Source organism: Poromitra crassiceps (assembly GCF_964638095.1).
Source record: "Poromitra crassiceps genome assembly, chromosome: 22".
NCBI classification, from domain to species: Eukaryota; Metazoa; Chordata; class Actinopteri; order Beryciformes; family Melamphaidae; genus Poromitra; species Poromitra crassiceps.
In genome coordinates this window covers 23655601-23670852 of record NC_139647.1, presented here as the reverse complement: position 1 = coordinate 23670852, position 15252 = coordinate 23655601, and positions in this window count along the sequence as shown.

Sequence of the window (15252 nt, the reverse complement as noted above, 5' to 3'; positions counted from 1 at the left end):
CTACACTATTGGATGAACTGATTAATGTCAGGTGTGCCTGACTGCTGCAGTCACAACAACAGTGATCAGGCACACCTGACATTAATCAGTTCATCCAATAGTGTAGGACAGGAAACCACTATGCCCTACTCATTTCAGGAAGTAGTGGAGTTGTGCAAGTAGTCTATTGGGGGATCAAATTAAATAAATAAAAAACTAGAAAAGACTCAGTATAGAGTGCAGATCTCTGCCAGGCAACGCTACGCCTAACCACGGCCAAACCGAAAGCCAACTGCGAAGGTAACAGCTACGGGAATGGGAGAACAGAGTTGGACACAACACCGGTAAACGGTGACTTCCCTTACAGGCAAAACATATGATTATGCTAGTGTTGTGGGTTGTTTTGATCCCACGTTCACGCACACGTGCACACCAAGGTAAGACAAGTGTGGTTTCTAGGAATTCAAGCTAATAATATTACAGCAGAGGTTGTTTCAAAATTGCAATAATGTCAGCCATCCTATGAAATGTCTTTGTCAACAAAACAAAGACAGCAGCTGGTTTGAATACAGTAAATGACTGAATGAACTATGTATCAAAATTGGCGTGCAAAGCCAACACATGTCCACTCTGTACTACGACAGAGCCAACACATGTCCACTCTGTACTACCACAGAGCCAACACATGTCCACTCTGTACTACCACAGAGCCAACACATGTCCACTCTGTACTACCACAGAGCCAACACATGTCCACTCTGTACTACCACAGAGCCAACACATGTCCACTCTGTACTACAACAGAGCCAACACATGTCCACTCTGTACTACCACAGAGCCAACACATGTCCACTCTGTACTACCACAGAGCCAACACATGTCCACTCTGTACTACCACAGAGCCAACACATGTCCACTCTGTACTACCACAGAGCCAACACATGTCCACTCTGTACTACCACAGAGCCAACACATGTCCACTCTGTACTACCACAGAGGAAAGTAATTCAGAACAAACTAGAAGTGCGCTCAGAGAGTGCAGACCTCCACAGTCTGCTATGATATGCACATTTTGTGAGTCAGATCAGAACCCTGACTCAACCACTTCCCCCCAGCCACTCCCCCCTACCCACCCCTTGAAAACAGACTCTCGATGACCTTCCTATCCCTATAGCTACGGCACCTTTTCTTTAGCCCTGCCCCCTTTCCTTACTACACCCCCTCCCACCAGCCAGATACACCTAGCCACTCCCCCTACCCACCCCTCCCACCAGCCAGATACACCTAGCCACTCCCCCTACCCACCCCTCCAACCCCGACTCTCTACCACCTTCATATCCCTATTCACCTTATTCTATGCCCATACAAGGACACTTCTGCATGACGTCATTTTGTAATCGTCTTTCCGGTTTTAGACACGGAAGTAGAGTACGCCTACCGCAGTCATTTAGACTTGCCAAAAAGCTGTTTTCAAGCAAAAAACAACAACAAACCGTTTTAAAGTTTTAATATTTTTCGGGTGAGAACGTAACATATATGTGACCAGTTTATCAGAATAATGCCTATTTGGAAATATTTCACGAGCAGCGAGGGAGCGATGGCTGTGCTGACCGGTTGGACTAGCTATCTGTCAAACCCTACTGTAGGCTACTGGCAGTGAGAAAACACTGTCGACGTGCTTTTGTAACCAACGTTAAATGCCGACCGGGTACAGCCATCGGCTCCTCGCAGCAGTAACGCTATGAACATGTCACTGAAGTTGGCCGCAGTGTAGCTTAATTCTGAATGTTGCCAAACTTCATTCATTATTATAGTGACGTTTTGTTTTGAAATTGGCCGCCAACTAGCGCTGAACCGGAAGAACAAATACAATTGCGTGTAAAGCGGAAGAGAGAGAAAGTGGGCGTGGTGAATAAGGTGAATATACGGGCCCTTTTCCCTGGCCCCGCCCCAAATCGGATCCGCCCCAAAATGTAATGGGTTCTTCCTTGCCCATGCTACACCCTCCCACCAAGTTTCATGAAAATCGGTCCAGTAGTTTTTCCGAATTCCTGCTAAACAAACAAACAAACAAACAGACAAACAGACAGACAAACTGCACTGAAAACATAACCTCCTTGGTGGAGGTAACAAACTGAAGCAGTTGACAGTGTTGCCAGATAAATTGCTGAAAATATGAAACAAGCGACACTCACAACCTGCCCTGCCCAAGCCCAATTGCCCCCCGCACAATATGCAATCCAAAACAACCACATTTTGGGTGGAATACCACCCAATCTGGCGATACTGCAACCAAGCGGAGGAGTCAGTAGTCAGTCAGTAGATGGTTAACACACACACTCACGCATGCACACACGCGACCGAACACATGATCCCCTCCAGGCATTCACCTGGCGGAGATAAATAAATAAATGAATAAATAAATAAATAAATGAATAAATAAATAAATAAATAAATAAATAAATAAATAAATAAATAAATAAATAAATAAATGAATGAATGAATGAATGAATAAATAAATAAATAAATAAATAAATAAATAAAGCAGCAAGAGATCTCAAGAGCTAAATGGAGGTCGTGTCGAGGAAAGTGAGCCGCAGTCTGTCAGTGTGAGGTGGTCCAGGTCAGCGCAGGGGAGAGGGAGGGACTCCCTGACCATCCGAGCTGCACAGAGGCCGGCCGAGCAAAGCGGAAATCTAATTAGCGCTAAATCCGAGTTATTGGAGCATGTCCGTCATTGTGCCTTTGACCGTTGTTGGACACGCCCAAACAGGACGGCCACCTTTCTCTGACCTCAATTAGAGGGCGATGTCAACATTTATGTTTGCGGTTCACCTTGAGAATAAAGACGTAAACACGCCGTAATTAATATCGGGGCGAGAGACGTACACGTGGTTTTTGAGAGGAAAACAAATCAACACAAGGGGGGAGAGTTCATATTTCAGTAACAGGTGCAGTGCAGCGCAGCGTGTAGCTGGCTTGGCACACGCAGCCGCTTTTGTCCAAAGAGGATCCAAGATTTTTATCGACATTATTACATTATTACATCCCTGGATGTTGCATGTTGCAGACTACAAATGGCCTCAGAGCCGCAAATGTTTTTTTATTATTATTGTGAAGCGTATTAATAAGAAGTCTGTAAAATTGTAAGCATACACACTTCAGCGAGCAGACGTAAGCACTCCAATGACCCGGAGATATGAGACGCTAATCAAAAATCTATTTGGAGCATTTTTCTCTTCAACTGAAATGTTCATGGTTTATTTTTATATGACGAATGCAGATGAGAGTTTCATCGCTTGCCGTTTCATTGGAGAGAAAGTGCCGCTGTGGAAGTAGCCTACAGAGATCACATTTTGTGTTTTCACAAGATTTGAATTTCTCTCACTAAAATGTTATTATTCCACTTTTTACCAACCAAAGACACCAGAAAATGTCTATAAGGTGATTTTTCTTGAGCAGTGTCACTCTCCCGACTCCCCAAATCCTTTGCCGTTTTTCAGATGGATTGGCCCACGTCGGCCCCCCGGGGTCGCCTTTCACGTCGCCCCCCCGGGGTCGCCTTTATCTGCAACATGTCAAGAAGCTGTGACGTTCTGCTCATGTTGTGGCAACATGAGCAGAACGTCATGCTTGAGAGATCCGCCGATGCTCTCTCACGCTGTCTTTCTCCTCCGTGGAACAGTCCGCTTTCCTTCCCACACAATGGGGGACCGGTTAAAACACACCAAAAATACAATGAAACCCCTATTATATATATATACCCCTATTATATATACCCCTAGCTGCTGGGGCGTAGATTGAGTTTGAGTCCTGCTTTAATGTGAATCCGGCAACTCGAATGGATTTGGAAGGACAGAAGCTTGAATAGAAACAATGGAATGATTGAAGCTTTAGACAATCGCTCAAAGTATGGGAAAAGGGTGAAGAAAATGCTCTTGAGTCATTATGATGACCTTTAGTACTTTATTTTATTACATTTGATTGTTTGGCATTTATTCCATAATAACGGCTACCCGAAAATAAAGTGTAAAGTCTTATCCGAAAGAGATTTTGGGGTTGGACAAGAACTATTAGTGTCAAAAAAGTGCAAAACCTGCACCGTCTTTCTTTTATTTAAGTGTATATGAGTATATTTTGAATTGAAAATTCAAATTTTGAACAATTACCTTAATTGTTTAAGCATGGATATAGGCATTTACTATTGATCTTTACCTGTTCTAGAATCTAGCCCAGGGGTGCCCACACTTTTTCAGCTTGGGAGCTACTTTTAAAATGACGAAGTCAAAGTGATCTACCAAACATATTTATTTATATATATATACACTGAGTATACAGTGGAAAACAGTGGAACAGTGGAAAAACAGTGGAAAAACAGTGGAAACAGTGGAAAAACAGTGGAAAAACAGTGGAAACAGTGGAAAAACAGTTAATTTTTTTTTTTTTTTTTTTTTTTTCTTCCCCAATGCCACGCGATCGACCACACTACCTTCGCGATCGACCGGTCGATCGCGATCGACGTATTGGGCACCCCTGATCTAGCCTCTTCTTTATCAAATGTGCCAATAGCTTCAGAGGGAACGATGTTCCCTTCCTCATTAATGCAATCTGTCAGTGCAGCAAAAGCAAACATGCATGTAGTTACCATGTATTCATGATTGGAAATGACCAAAATATTTCCAAGAAAAATTGACCACTACACGATATACCATGAGAGGAAATGATTCTGACATTTCTAAGCAGTTACACGTCTTTATTCATTTGTCGCAAACTAGTCGACTATTCCATGGAAACAGCGGATGCTACATTTTACAGGCCATGGGGAGGAAATTAGGGTGAAATGTATAATTATGTTACATCTACACATACAATTGACTAATAACTAGTCATTATAATACAATTACTGGTAAATGCCCTGTTTTGGCCTGTATATAACTCAGTAATAACCATATTACCTTTACCATTAATTACTAGGCAACAATATGCAATGAGCAGTCTGTCGGTCTTATATACCACTATTTCATAATAACCACTAGTAATTACAGTACAATGAATGGTAAAAAGGATTTTTTTTTTTACTTGCATTACTAATTAAGTCATTGCTATAACTAGTTATTACATATATTTTACTTGGTTATTACTTAGTTATTTCCAGTCATTACTGCATAATTAACTGTCTAATTTAAAGGGTTAACAAATCTCAATGTGTATAATTTTCCATATTTTTGGAACAATGATCGCTCTCATTTCCTCACTCGGCAGTGGTTCTCAAATGGGGGTCCGTGGCACTTTGCCAGGGGGTCTGCGAAAGGTTTTCAGGAAAATAAAAATGAAAACTTTTTTTTTTTTTTTTTTTTGCAAAAGCTTCATAGTTCAATGAAAATATTTTATGCTTTGAATCTAAAATGGTTCATGGATTACATTCTAATCTAACAATCCTATCAATTTAAAAATCAAGCTTAGCGTGGAAACAATTAAGCTTAGCCCAAAATCACAAATCAGAATGAGGGGGTCCCCGGTATATTTTCTATCTTGTAAGGGGTCCTTGGCTGAAAAACATTTGAGAACCTCTGCCATAGAGGACCTATGCATTTCAAGCGGAAAATGACAATCGCAAAAATGATGGTCGCAAGGCTTTCACCTGATAACGGTGCAAGACACAACTGCTAAGCCTGACCTACTCTGCCTCGGTATGACACTATCTGATCGACTGTGAATGCCATATCAGTAGCAACCACAGGCGCAGAGGAAATACCAATCCCCTAGTGAATACAATAAGATGAGAACATACAGAGCCTGAAGAGATTGCCATAAGGGACCATAGGGGAGGGGTTCCAGTTCCAACGTTGCTGATGTACTGAACTGCCTCAACTGCACTTTGTGTCAGATGATTTGGAAAGTTTTAAGCGATTCAAATAAATTGCAGCATTCACCTGGATTGTCTGGCATCACTATAAAGTAAGCAGCATTATGAATAATGGATTCTGATGTTTCGATAATTTGTTACGAAGCTTCGCTATTAAAACAAATGGAATCCATGCTTTTCCCAAGGAAGTATGTTACCCAAATTAAAATGTCACTAATAATAATCTATAAACTATAATAATTATAGTGTATAATGTACAGTATAATCCCGATAGCGAAGACGATGATCTACTTCATGACACAGGCTAACACACTTCATAATGGAAATCACAAAAACTGGAAGTTCAAAGCCCAACAACAACAACAACACCCAAAGCATACAAGCAAAAGGATATTGAGCATGAAGTCTTGGTCAAAATCCATGGTCCTAATTCCAAAAGACACACGTCCTGAAATAGTGTTCCAGGATTATCCACGGTTGATTAATTCCAAAATATGAAGTTGAGGGGGGAAAAGTAGCTCCAAAAATATTGTTATAAAACTGAAATCTCCAGTCATAGCGTGACAAACAGTGAAGTCAGCTGTTAAAAATGAGTGTTTATTGTTGACTCACTGTAATGGTTTCTATATCCTCACTGTACTGCAGTCCAGGGTTTCGTATGGGAGAACCATTGTCCGACACAACATCACTGCTCTTGCAACACTGTGATGCAGCACTATGGATAAAATAATCCAATAATAATAATAATAATGATGATAAAAACAGTAAAATAACAAAATAACAGTCCATATGGTCATCTTCCTCTAAACAAATGCGCATGTACGTATTGGCCTCCCAGATCAGATCATCCCACAATTGTGGCTGCTCATTTTATACACCCGTCGTTTTCACATGACTGGCAAAATAAGTCACAGTTTAATGCTTCAGAGAACAGCTACTGGATTTGTACTTTGGATTATTCAAAGCCACAAAGACACAAACTGAAGACAGTAAAATAACACACACAAAAAAGAAAAAAGAAAGTTTTTTTTTTAAACAGCATTATCTACGAGCTTTTGCAGATGGGCTATATATATATCAACTGTTCAGAAGACAGGATGAAAATATGAAGAGATTCTTGAAATACAGTATTGTTAGCCTCGTAACACCATCCTGATCATGTGACCTCACGTTCTGTTTCACTCCACGTTGATTGGATTAAAGTACAATGTAAGTGGGCCAATGAGGGACTGCATCGGAGTTGACGATGTGAAATACAGGCCGCTGCTGACAAAACAGTAATGGCGTCCCCCTGAGCAACGAGCGGTAATGTCAATGTTAGTGGAGCAAACAAAAAGTGCCTTTTATTGCAACGTGACCGTGTTCATCCCGTGTATCCGTTGAACAGCGCACCATGATGGCGTCACCTGTTTTGTTACGCCGATCAGCTGAAGGAGTTTGTAAAGACAATAGACCCTTCTCACGGGGGCCATTTTGTGTCGAAAAGGCAGGGTAAACACAGGTGCAAGCAAAACACTAATGAGGGTTTCAAACTTCCCTGATTGGAATTTGGAAACCCCCATTAGTGTTTTGCTCGCACCTGTGTTTATTTTGCCTTTTCGACACAAAATGGCCCCAGTGAAAAGGGTCAATTACTCCTGCCTACTGAAATCGACGTGGCCAGCTAGAAGTCCAGATTGATGCGTGTAACGAGACAGGATGTGAGAGGTCATGTGATCAGGCTACATGTGCCATGTGAAAACCAATTTTGGTGATTTTGGTGCTTTAGCTTTGCTATATCTGTTGCGAGACATGTTTCATAATGTAAGCAGCTGCTACCGAGTTCTCTGTCCGACTAATGACTGTGCTGCTTCCCGCTTTCTCCCGCTTTTCCCTGGAATGCTGCCATGCCGGGAGATCGCGACTCTGTCTCGCCAGAAGACACGCAGCGCCTTTGCGTGACTTCCACCTCCGCAGGCCGCGGGCCCATCGCAGCATGACTGTCCGTCATCATTACCTGCTTGTAAAAACACCAAAGACAGGCTCGGGGAGGGGGTCGCACAGGAGAGGCTTAGCTTCCCTTTGAGCGCCGCCTCACCTTTGACCTCGCACAGGGGGGAAGAGGTAAACACGAGGGGGGGAGACGGCTAAGCTTCAGTGACTTTTAATGACGGAGCCAGTTTGGGTTAGAATAGCAACAGTGTCATCACGCGGAGCCGAGGTAAGAGGAGGCCTCGTCAGGCAGGCGGCAGCAGACGTTTGCCTCCGTATTCATCTAAAGGTTTTAGCGTACGAGTCCGTATTCATCTAAAGGTTTTAGCGTACGAGTCGCAGATGGGTGCTTTGTGTTTGAGCTGGAAGTCAGGCACGTACACGTACACACTATAGCGCTTGCTTCAGATGGGAATTGTGTAGAGCCCGACCGATATATCAGTCCACCGATATTATCAGCCGATATCGGCCGATAACCGATATATCGGTATCGGCCGATATGTTGGCCGATTTTGCAGATATTTTTTGTACTTTGTATTTTTTAAGTTATAGACAGCATGTTGTGTATATTTGATCCTTTTTCTTAACTCAAGTTATATTTTATATGTGTGCTATTTGTTTTTTCTATTTCTAGTTATTTATAATTATTACATTCCCAGTGAAGTTTACTGTTTCTTCGCATTGATGTAATTTTGGACAATAAAGTTTATTGATAAGCTGTAAAATACCCTGCCTACATTACATATCTCAAGTCATGTCAAGTCATATCTTTGTCAAGTGTTTGATATTTGAGGGATCATTGCAAGAAAATGGTGTAATATAATGGGTATATATATTATAAGAATATCAGCCGATATATCGATATCGGATTTTTTTTTACTCCCTAATATCGGTATCGGTCTCAAAAATCCAGTATCGGTCGTGCTCTAGAATTGTGCCTCAGACGTCGGAAGCCATTTCTAAGCAGTAGTGCCCCATTGCTTAGCGCCCCATTGCTTAGCCAGCGCATGGTTTTCTAGTCGCTCAGCACAAAGGCCAATGCCAGATGGCCTTTGTGGGAAAAACTCACAGAGAGATGGTCACAGAGGGGTTGAACGTGTGTCTTCACCAATTTTGGAATGGCAGGTCCTGATCATGCTTGTCGTTGGCGTTCATTTTCGCCCGTAATCCTCAGTTCACTCCTTTTCACAACGGCAAAAAAAAAAAAAAGCTCCGCCTTCATTAAGAGCTATTCATTTTTTGTCAACCCCCCCCCTTCCCGCCCCACAAAGTTCTAAATCTAGTCCATCTCTTCAATTACCCCAATAAACACAAAGACCGACAACGAGAGTTACGAGGGTAGAAAAGGACACGGCTGTGTTAGTCGGCGCGGTCGCTCAAAGCGCAGTCATGCAGCTGAACACCTAATAAGCCGCCCATTCTTCCCCCAAAGTAGTTCAACACATACTGCGCTGAAAAGCTTCCTCCAAATACGACATGCGGCCCGATTCAGAATCCAGGGGGAGAAAAAGCCCTTTTTTTTCGTGTGAGAATGGAGGGAGACGCCTTCACGGGCGGCTGACTACGCTTTGGCGAGGGCCTCCGTACAGAGGCGGACCCAAGAGGTACCTCAATGAGCGCTCAGTTCATCTGCAAGGTCATTAGGATACTTGAAACACTCATTAGCATCATTCTCTTTTCATCAACTTCGATGGAAAGCATTTGTCCCCGCCCGCGCTTCGGTTAAAAAAAGAAACACACACACACACACACACACACACACACACACACACACACAGGATTTGTGGAGTTCTGGGAAATTTTGTGGAGCGGGGCGCTGGAGGTGGAGGGGTGGTGGTTGGGGGGGTGGTGGTTGTTGTGGGTCAGTTTGACATTTGGAGTCACCGGGGTCATTCAATCATAATGAGGCGCCCACGGTGGGACCGCAGTGCTCAACTCTGCCTGACTCATCGCCAAGCCGGGTGACAGCTGGTTGGTTGGTTTGGTGGTGGGCCGACCAATCACACGGCGGCAGGTCGATTCATCTCTGCAGGAAAGTAATTAACAAGATGGGGCCATACGGACAATCCTGATTGGTGCGTGTGCGCGTGCGTGCATGTGTGTGTGTGTCTGTGTGCATGCGTGCGTGCATGTGTGTGTGTGTCTGTGTGCGTGCGTGCGTGCATGTGTGTGTGTCTGTGTGTGTGCGTGCGTGCGTGCATGTGTGTGCGTGTGTGTGTGTGTGTGTGTATGTGTGCGTGTATCCGAGCTGTCAAAGTATATTGTGGTACTGCTCACAGGAAAGCGCCTGTTGAAATCCATACCAGTTTCTGCATTGCCTTTCTGGTTTAAAGCTGGAAAAACAAGAATGAAATGCACATGCATTGCATACACATTGATTTCCCTCTAACTGCAATACTAACCCTACTCCCGCCTACCCATCGGCGGCCATGTTGGCTCAAATAGACTGGAGCTCAATGGAGGAAGCTGTAGGGAGCATCTGGTAATGACATAGACAAGCTACACAGCGTTGGAAAGGGCTCAGCAAGGCGAAAACGACGGTAGGTGACACCAGGGGCCGCAGAAATCTCCATGAAATTGCCTGTATAGCATGTAGTTGATATAGAAATATTGAATATACAGCAATATCTATTATTTTTTTAATAAATATTTAAATGTTTTTGGTAGGGTTGTCACGATACTAGAATTTTTCACTTCGATACCAATACCCAGGAAAGTATCGATACTCGATACCATTTTCGATACCAGGTGGGGGGGATGGCAACACACCAAGAAGCATAAATATAAACAAAGACAGATGGATGGTTGAACGGAGGCAACATGCTTCTCCATAATCTGGGTCCAATAAAATGCATTCAAGGAACACGGCAGCACACATTCGTAGTAGAAAAGTAGCGACCCCGTGCCTCCCGCTAGTTATCTTAGCGCAATGAATGGTAGTCTATGGTACTGGCTAGCCTACCCCCGTTAAGTGCCTTTTCTCCAGTTTCACCAGCCAATCAGTGTCAATAAACAGGCTGGATTCAGCGCTCTGCCCCCCCCCCCCCCCCCCCCCCCCCGCTCCATTCATAGTCAATAGGGGGTAGTGCGTCAGGCTCCGACAGAGGCTGACTGCAGCAGCTGTGTGAAGAACATGGAGACGAAGTACGTCGAGGAAGTACAGGGTGATCCTACTTTGGGGGGATACAGAGACATAGCAGGCTACAGCTGGTCAATCTAGACGCCGCACACACAGCTCTGCTCTGCTGTCTGTGTCTCCCTCTCTCTCTCTCAAAAGTCGTGGATGTATCTGTCCTTCACAATAAAAATCCTCTGGGTATTTTGTCAATGAAAGCTTATCTTTTCATACGAATCATCAGCACTCGGCATGTTTCAACAACGCGGCTCAGGATGAAACCGTAAGATAGCAGATATCAAACAGAAACCAAACAAAAAAAAAGAGGAGGGGAAACCAAACTAAAGCTACAGAATAGCCTACAGCCTTTAAAAAGGCCTTTTAATGGGTCGCTCGCACACACGTCTGTTTTGAAGGGGAGGAGAAGGCAGAAGGGGGGTGAAGCAGCGAGACACACACCCACCTCAGACGTCCTCCGCTGCATAGACACTGTGTCTCGATGGAATCTGTCTGAATGTAGTCAAGCGGAGTAACGTCAATAACAACAATGCCACCGCCTGCTATTGAGGCAGCTTTAAATTGATTCAAAGTACCAATTACTTTGAAATCCGAACGGCACACTGCTTGGAGGGCATTCATTCAAAGGTGAGTTTGTTTGTTTTTGTTTTTTACATTTTACACCCGACTGGAGTCCCTTTTTTTCCTTCAATAGTCTTTATTTCAAACTGTTAACATTACAAAAAGCATCAGACAAGTGGATTACGACTGGAGTAACGTAACGTAGTTTTCCGGCCAATATACGTTGGTCTCTAGTGATTGGTTGGAATTCCCCTGGGGGGATCCCCTGATTGAAATAACTTAAACAGAGTGCAATCTCAGACTGGAGGATGGAAATGAGTCTAACGAGTTGACAACGCAGCCTGATATCAGGCTACCTAACGATCCCCAACACCGGGTTCCTGCAAGACAGGACAGGAGAGTGGGAGGGTCGTCACAAAAGCTCAACTCTTATCAGATGGGTGACCCTGGGACAAGATCTTATCAAATGGGGGTCCGTGGTCTAATTTGTGGTAGTCATGCGATGTGGTCGTAGTCATGCGACGTGCGGGCGAGGCGGCGCTACTGCGTATGTGAGCGGCAGACATGAACGATGAGGAGGAGGAGGGGGAGGAGGAGGTCATGGATGAGGCACGGTATAGGCTAGAGAGGAGCGTGCTCTGTTGAACTTTTTGTGGACCGACCAACCGACCGACAAAGTGACTTCTAGAGCTGCTGGAAGCAGCTGATAAATAGTGTTTAGAAGTAAAATTCCACAAACAGTCAACATCTAACAGTAAATATGTGGGCAAAACATGCAGAACGCCTGAGTATTTATTGATAGAATTGCATCATAAATGGTGTATTTTAGTGTTTATTCATCAAATTTACAATTAGTGAGTAGGAGCTGCAAGATCAGATAATAATGCAACTGATTGTATGGCATCTTGGTTATAATGGTGATATATTGACTTTTAAAATGTGATTATTCACTAGGCAAGAATTAAAACATATTTTTTCCTTTATTGCATCTTTGCTCTGGAATGGTAATAGAGGTAGGTTTACTTACACTAGATTCACATTTCTTAGCTTCCTACATGTCAAGAGAGACCAGAAATATGCATATAGGCCTTATGGTTGAGCAGATACTCCTGATTAAAGCAGTGCTTCTCAAATGGGGGTCCGGGGACCCCCAGGGGGCCTTGAGGGGGTTCCAAGCGGTCCCCAGCCAAAAGGGGGGTAATTTATTTGAGCTATAATTCCATTCGTAACACAATGACTATTTAGGTCATGGGTTTTATACACTTTCTGTAATAAAACATCTAAAAGCATCAATCTTATTATCATGTGGGGGACCGTGAGACAAAATCCTATCAAATGGAGGTCCGTGGTCTAATCTTTGTCAGTTTAGGCGTCCTTCATGTGAAAAAAATGGAGAACCACTGATTTAGGGTATGTCTGTCTAGGCAAGAAACCACCCAGCCTTCAGCAGAACAGCTGTTTTGCAGTGACGAATCTGTCCGTCCAGAAAAAGTCCCTGTGTCCTGTGGCTGTGGTGCTGGGTGTTTCAGCAGGCTACTCTCTCTGCACACCTTCAGTTCAGCTGGTTCAACTGGCTGCTTGCTCTCATGGCCTGACGCTGCCCACACCGTCTCCTACCAACCTGACCATCTCAACCCTCGTCTGGGAACGCAGACAGTTATGTAGAAACGATGGCATAATTGGCTGGTGGCAAAGCTACACTCAGGTCACAGAGTTCCTCTCGGCCAAAACATTTCCTCGACGTTCAGCAGCAGCCCCACTGCTACTGACGTCCCTGGGGTCCTAGCACCAGTCTATCAAGTGCCTACATTGAGCCAAAAAATACACATAAACGTATGTATGCGAATCCCAAAATTGAAAACTGCATACCTACACAACGAATGAATATCCGAATATCCGTCAAATATTCGCGTCCAGCCCTACGATGAAGGCCGAGTTCGAAAATGGGTGTCGGCAAGGGGCCCGGCCACCTGACATTGCACACGCACTTTACGCCCCTGGCTGGTGTCAAGATGGTTTGTATAGTTCCCTTTGTTTGCATGTATGTAGAATAGGCTTACGTAGCATGATGTTGTTTCTGTCCGTGTAACAAAAGTGATTAGAGCTACAGCAGAACCTGTGATATCCTCCTAACTGTCCACCTTCCAGCCTATTTAACCCACTATTAGAAGGTAAGCAGCTCTATCGGCCCGTGACAAGCAGGTAGAGAGAGCTGTGTTTAGTGAAGTTGTCAGCGGCTCTCCCCTCAGGTGTCACCTGGATGATGAAGCACATATGCGTGACTATACTCTGTGCCTTTAGAATAGCCCCGGGCGCTCTCCTCTCTGTTCTTCTGTGTCCCCCCCCCCCCACCACCACCACCAGAACTTCACAGTGCAGATTCACAGCAGCAGATAAGCCCCGTAAAGTGCTGTAAAAAGGCGCAGAGCTCTTCCGCGTGCCGCGCGCACGCTCCCATTAATTACAGCCATAAATCAAAGTAATGGCCCCCTCTCTTCATCTATCTCATTCCAAATGACGTAACTTCCTCACGGGTCTCACTCTTATTTTCATATAGCCTCGTCTATGTGGCTAGAAATGTTGAATGGCGGTATGGGACGAGGAGACGGGTGCGCGTGCGCTGCCTGGCTGGGACGTTATATAGAGTGTGTAACTGTACCTGCAACTGTGTGAGCAAATCATCACCTGCACACACCTTCCCTGAGCTCCTCCCTGACCTCCATGCTCACTCACACGCGATGAACAATTGAGCTGTCAGTCAGAGCGGAGGGGAAACCAGTGTTGAAACCACGCTCAGTGCCGTGCTGTGGCTCTGGAGGCGCAAGGCGGAGGCCAGCCCATCCAGGCCCATCTACACCCTGCAGGTTGCTCCACAGCTATTGTCCCATAATCACTTCATCACACCTTCTGAGGGAATTACCCACGGGCTAACAGCTAACACAGCTAACAGCTGTGGGGTTTAATGTCCACATCTCTCTATCTTCAATGATCAAAGGCTGCACATTCTTTACACTGGACTCCATATACACCACAATGCACCATCTGACGCGCAATAAAGATCAGTGATCACAGATGAGATGACCCAGCTCACCAGCTACAGGTACAGGTCAGGTCAGGTGAGGTCAGGTCAGATACAGGTCCCTAGTAGGAGGCAGGACAGAATGCCTTAACCAAAGCCATACAACTGTTGAATACTCAAGTCTGTCGAATGGCATATGTGGGCTGTTTACATATTTCTTCTTTTTATGGCCCTTTAAAGGCTATAGTTGCACTGATGTTGTTGTATGTGGTGTATTGCTACTGCTATTTCGACCTGTACTAAAAATTAATTCCACCAGCCTAGCCATGTGGTAATAAAATAAACTTTATACTAATTTCCAGGACTCTGTCTGTCTGTCTGTCTGTCTGTCTGTCTGTCTGTCTGTCTGTCTGACTGTCTGTCTGACTGTCTGTCTGTCTGTCTGTCTGACTGTCTGTCTGTCTGTCTGTCTGTCTGTCTGTCTGTCTGTCTGTCTGACTGTCTGTCTGTCTGTCTGTCTGTCTGTCTGTCTGTCTGACTGTCTGTCTGTCTGTCTGTCTGTCTGTCTGTCTGTCTGTCTGACTGTCTGTCTGTCTGTCTGTCTGACTGTCTGTCTGTCTGTCTGTCTGTCTGACTGTCTGTCTGTCTGTCTGTCTGTCTGTCTGTCTGACTGTCTGTCTGTCTGTCTGTCTGTCTGTCTGTCTGTCTAAAGGCACGTGACGC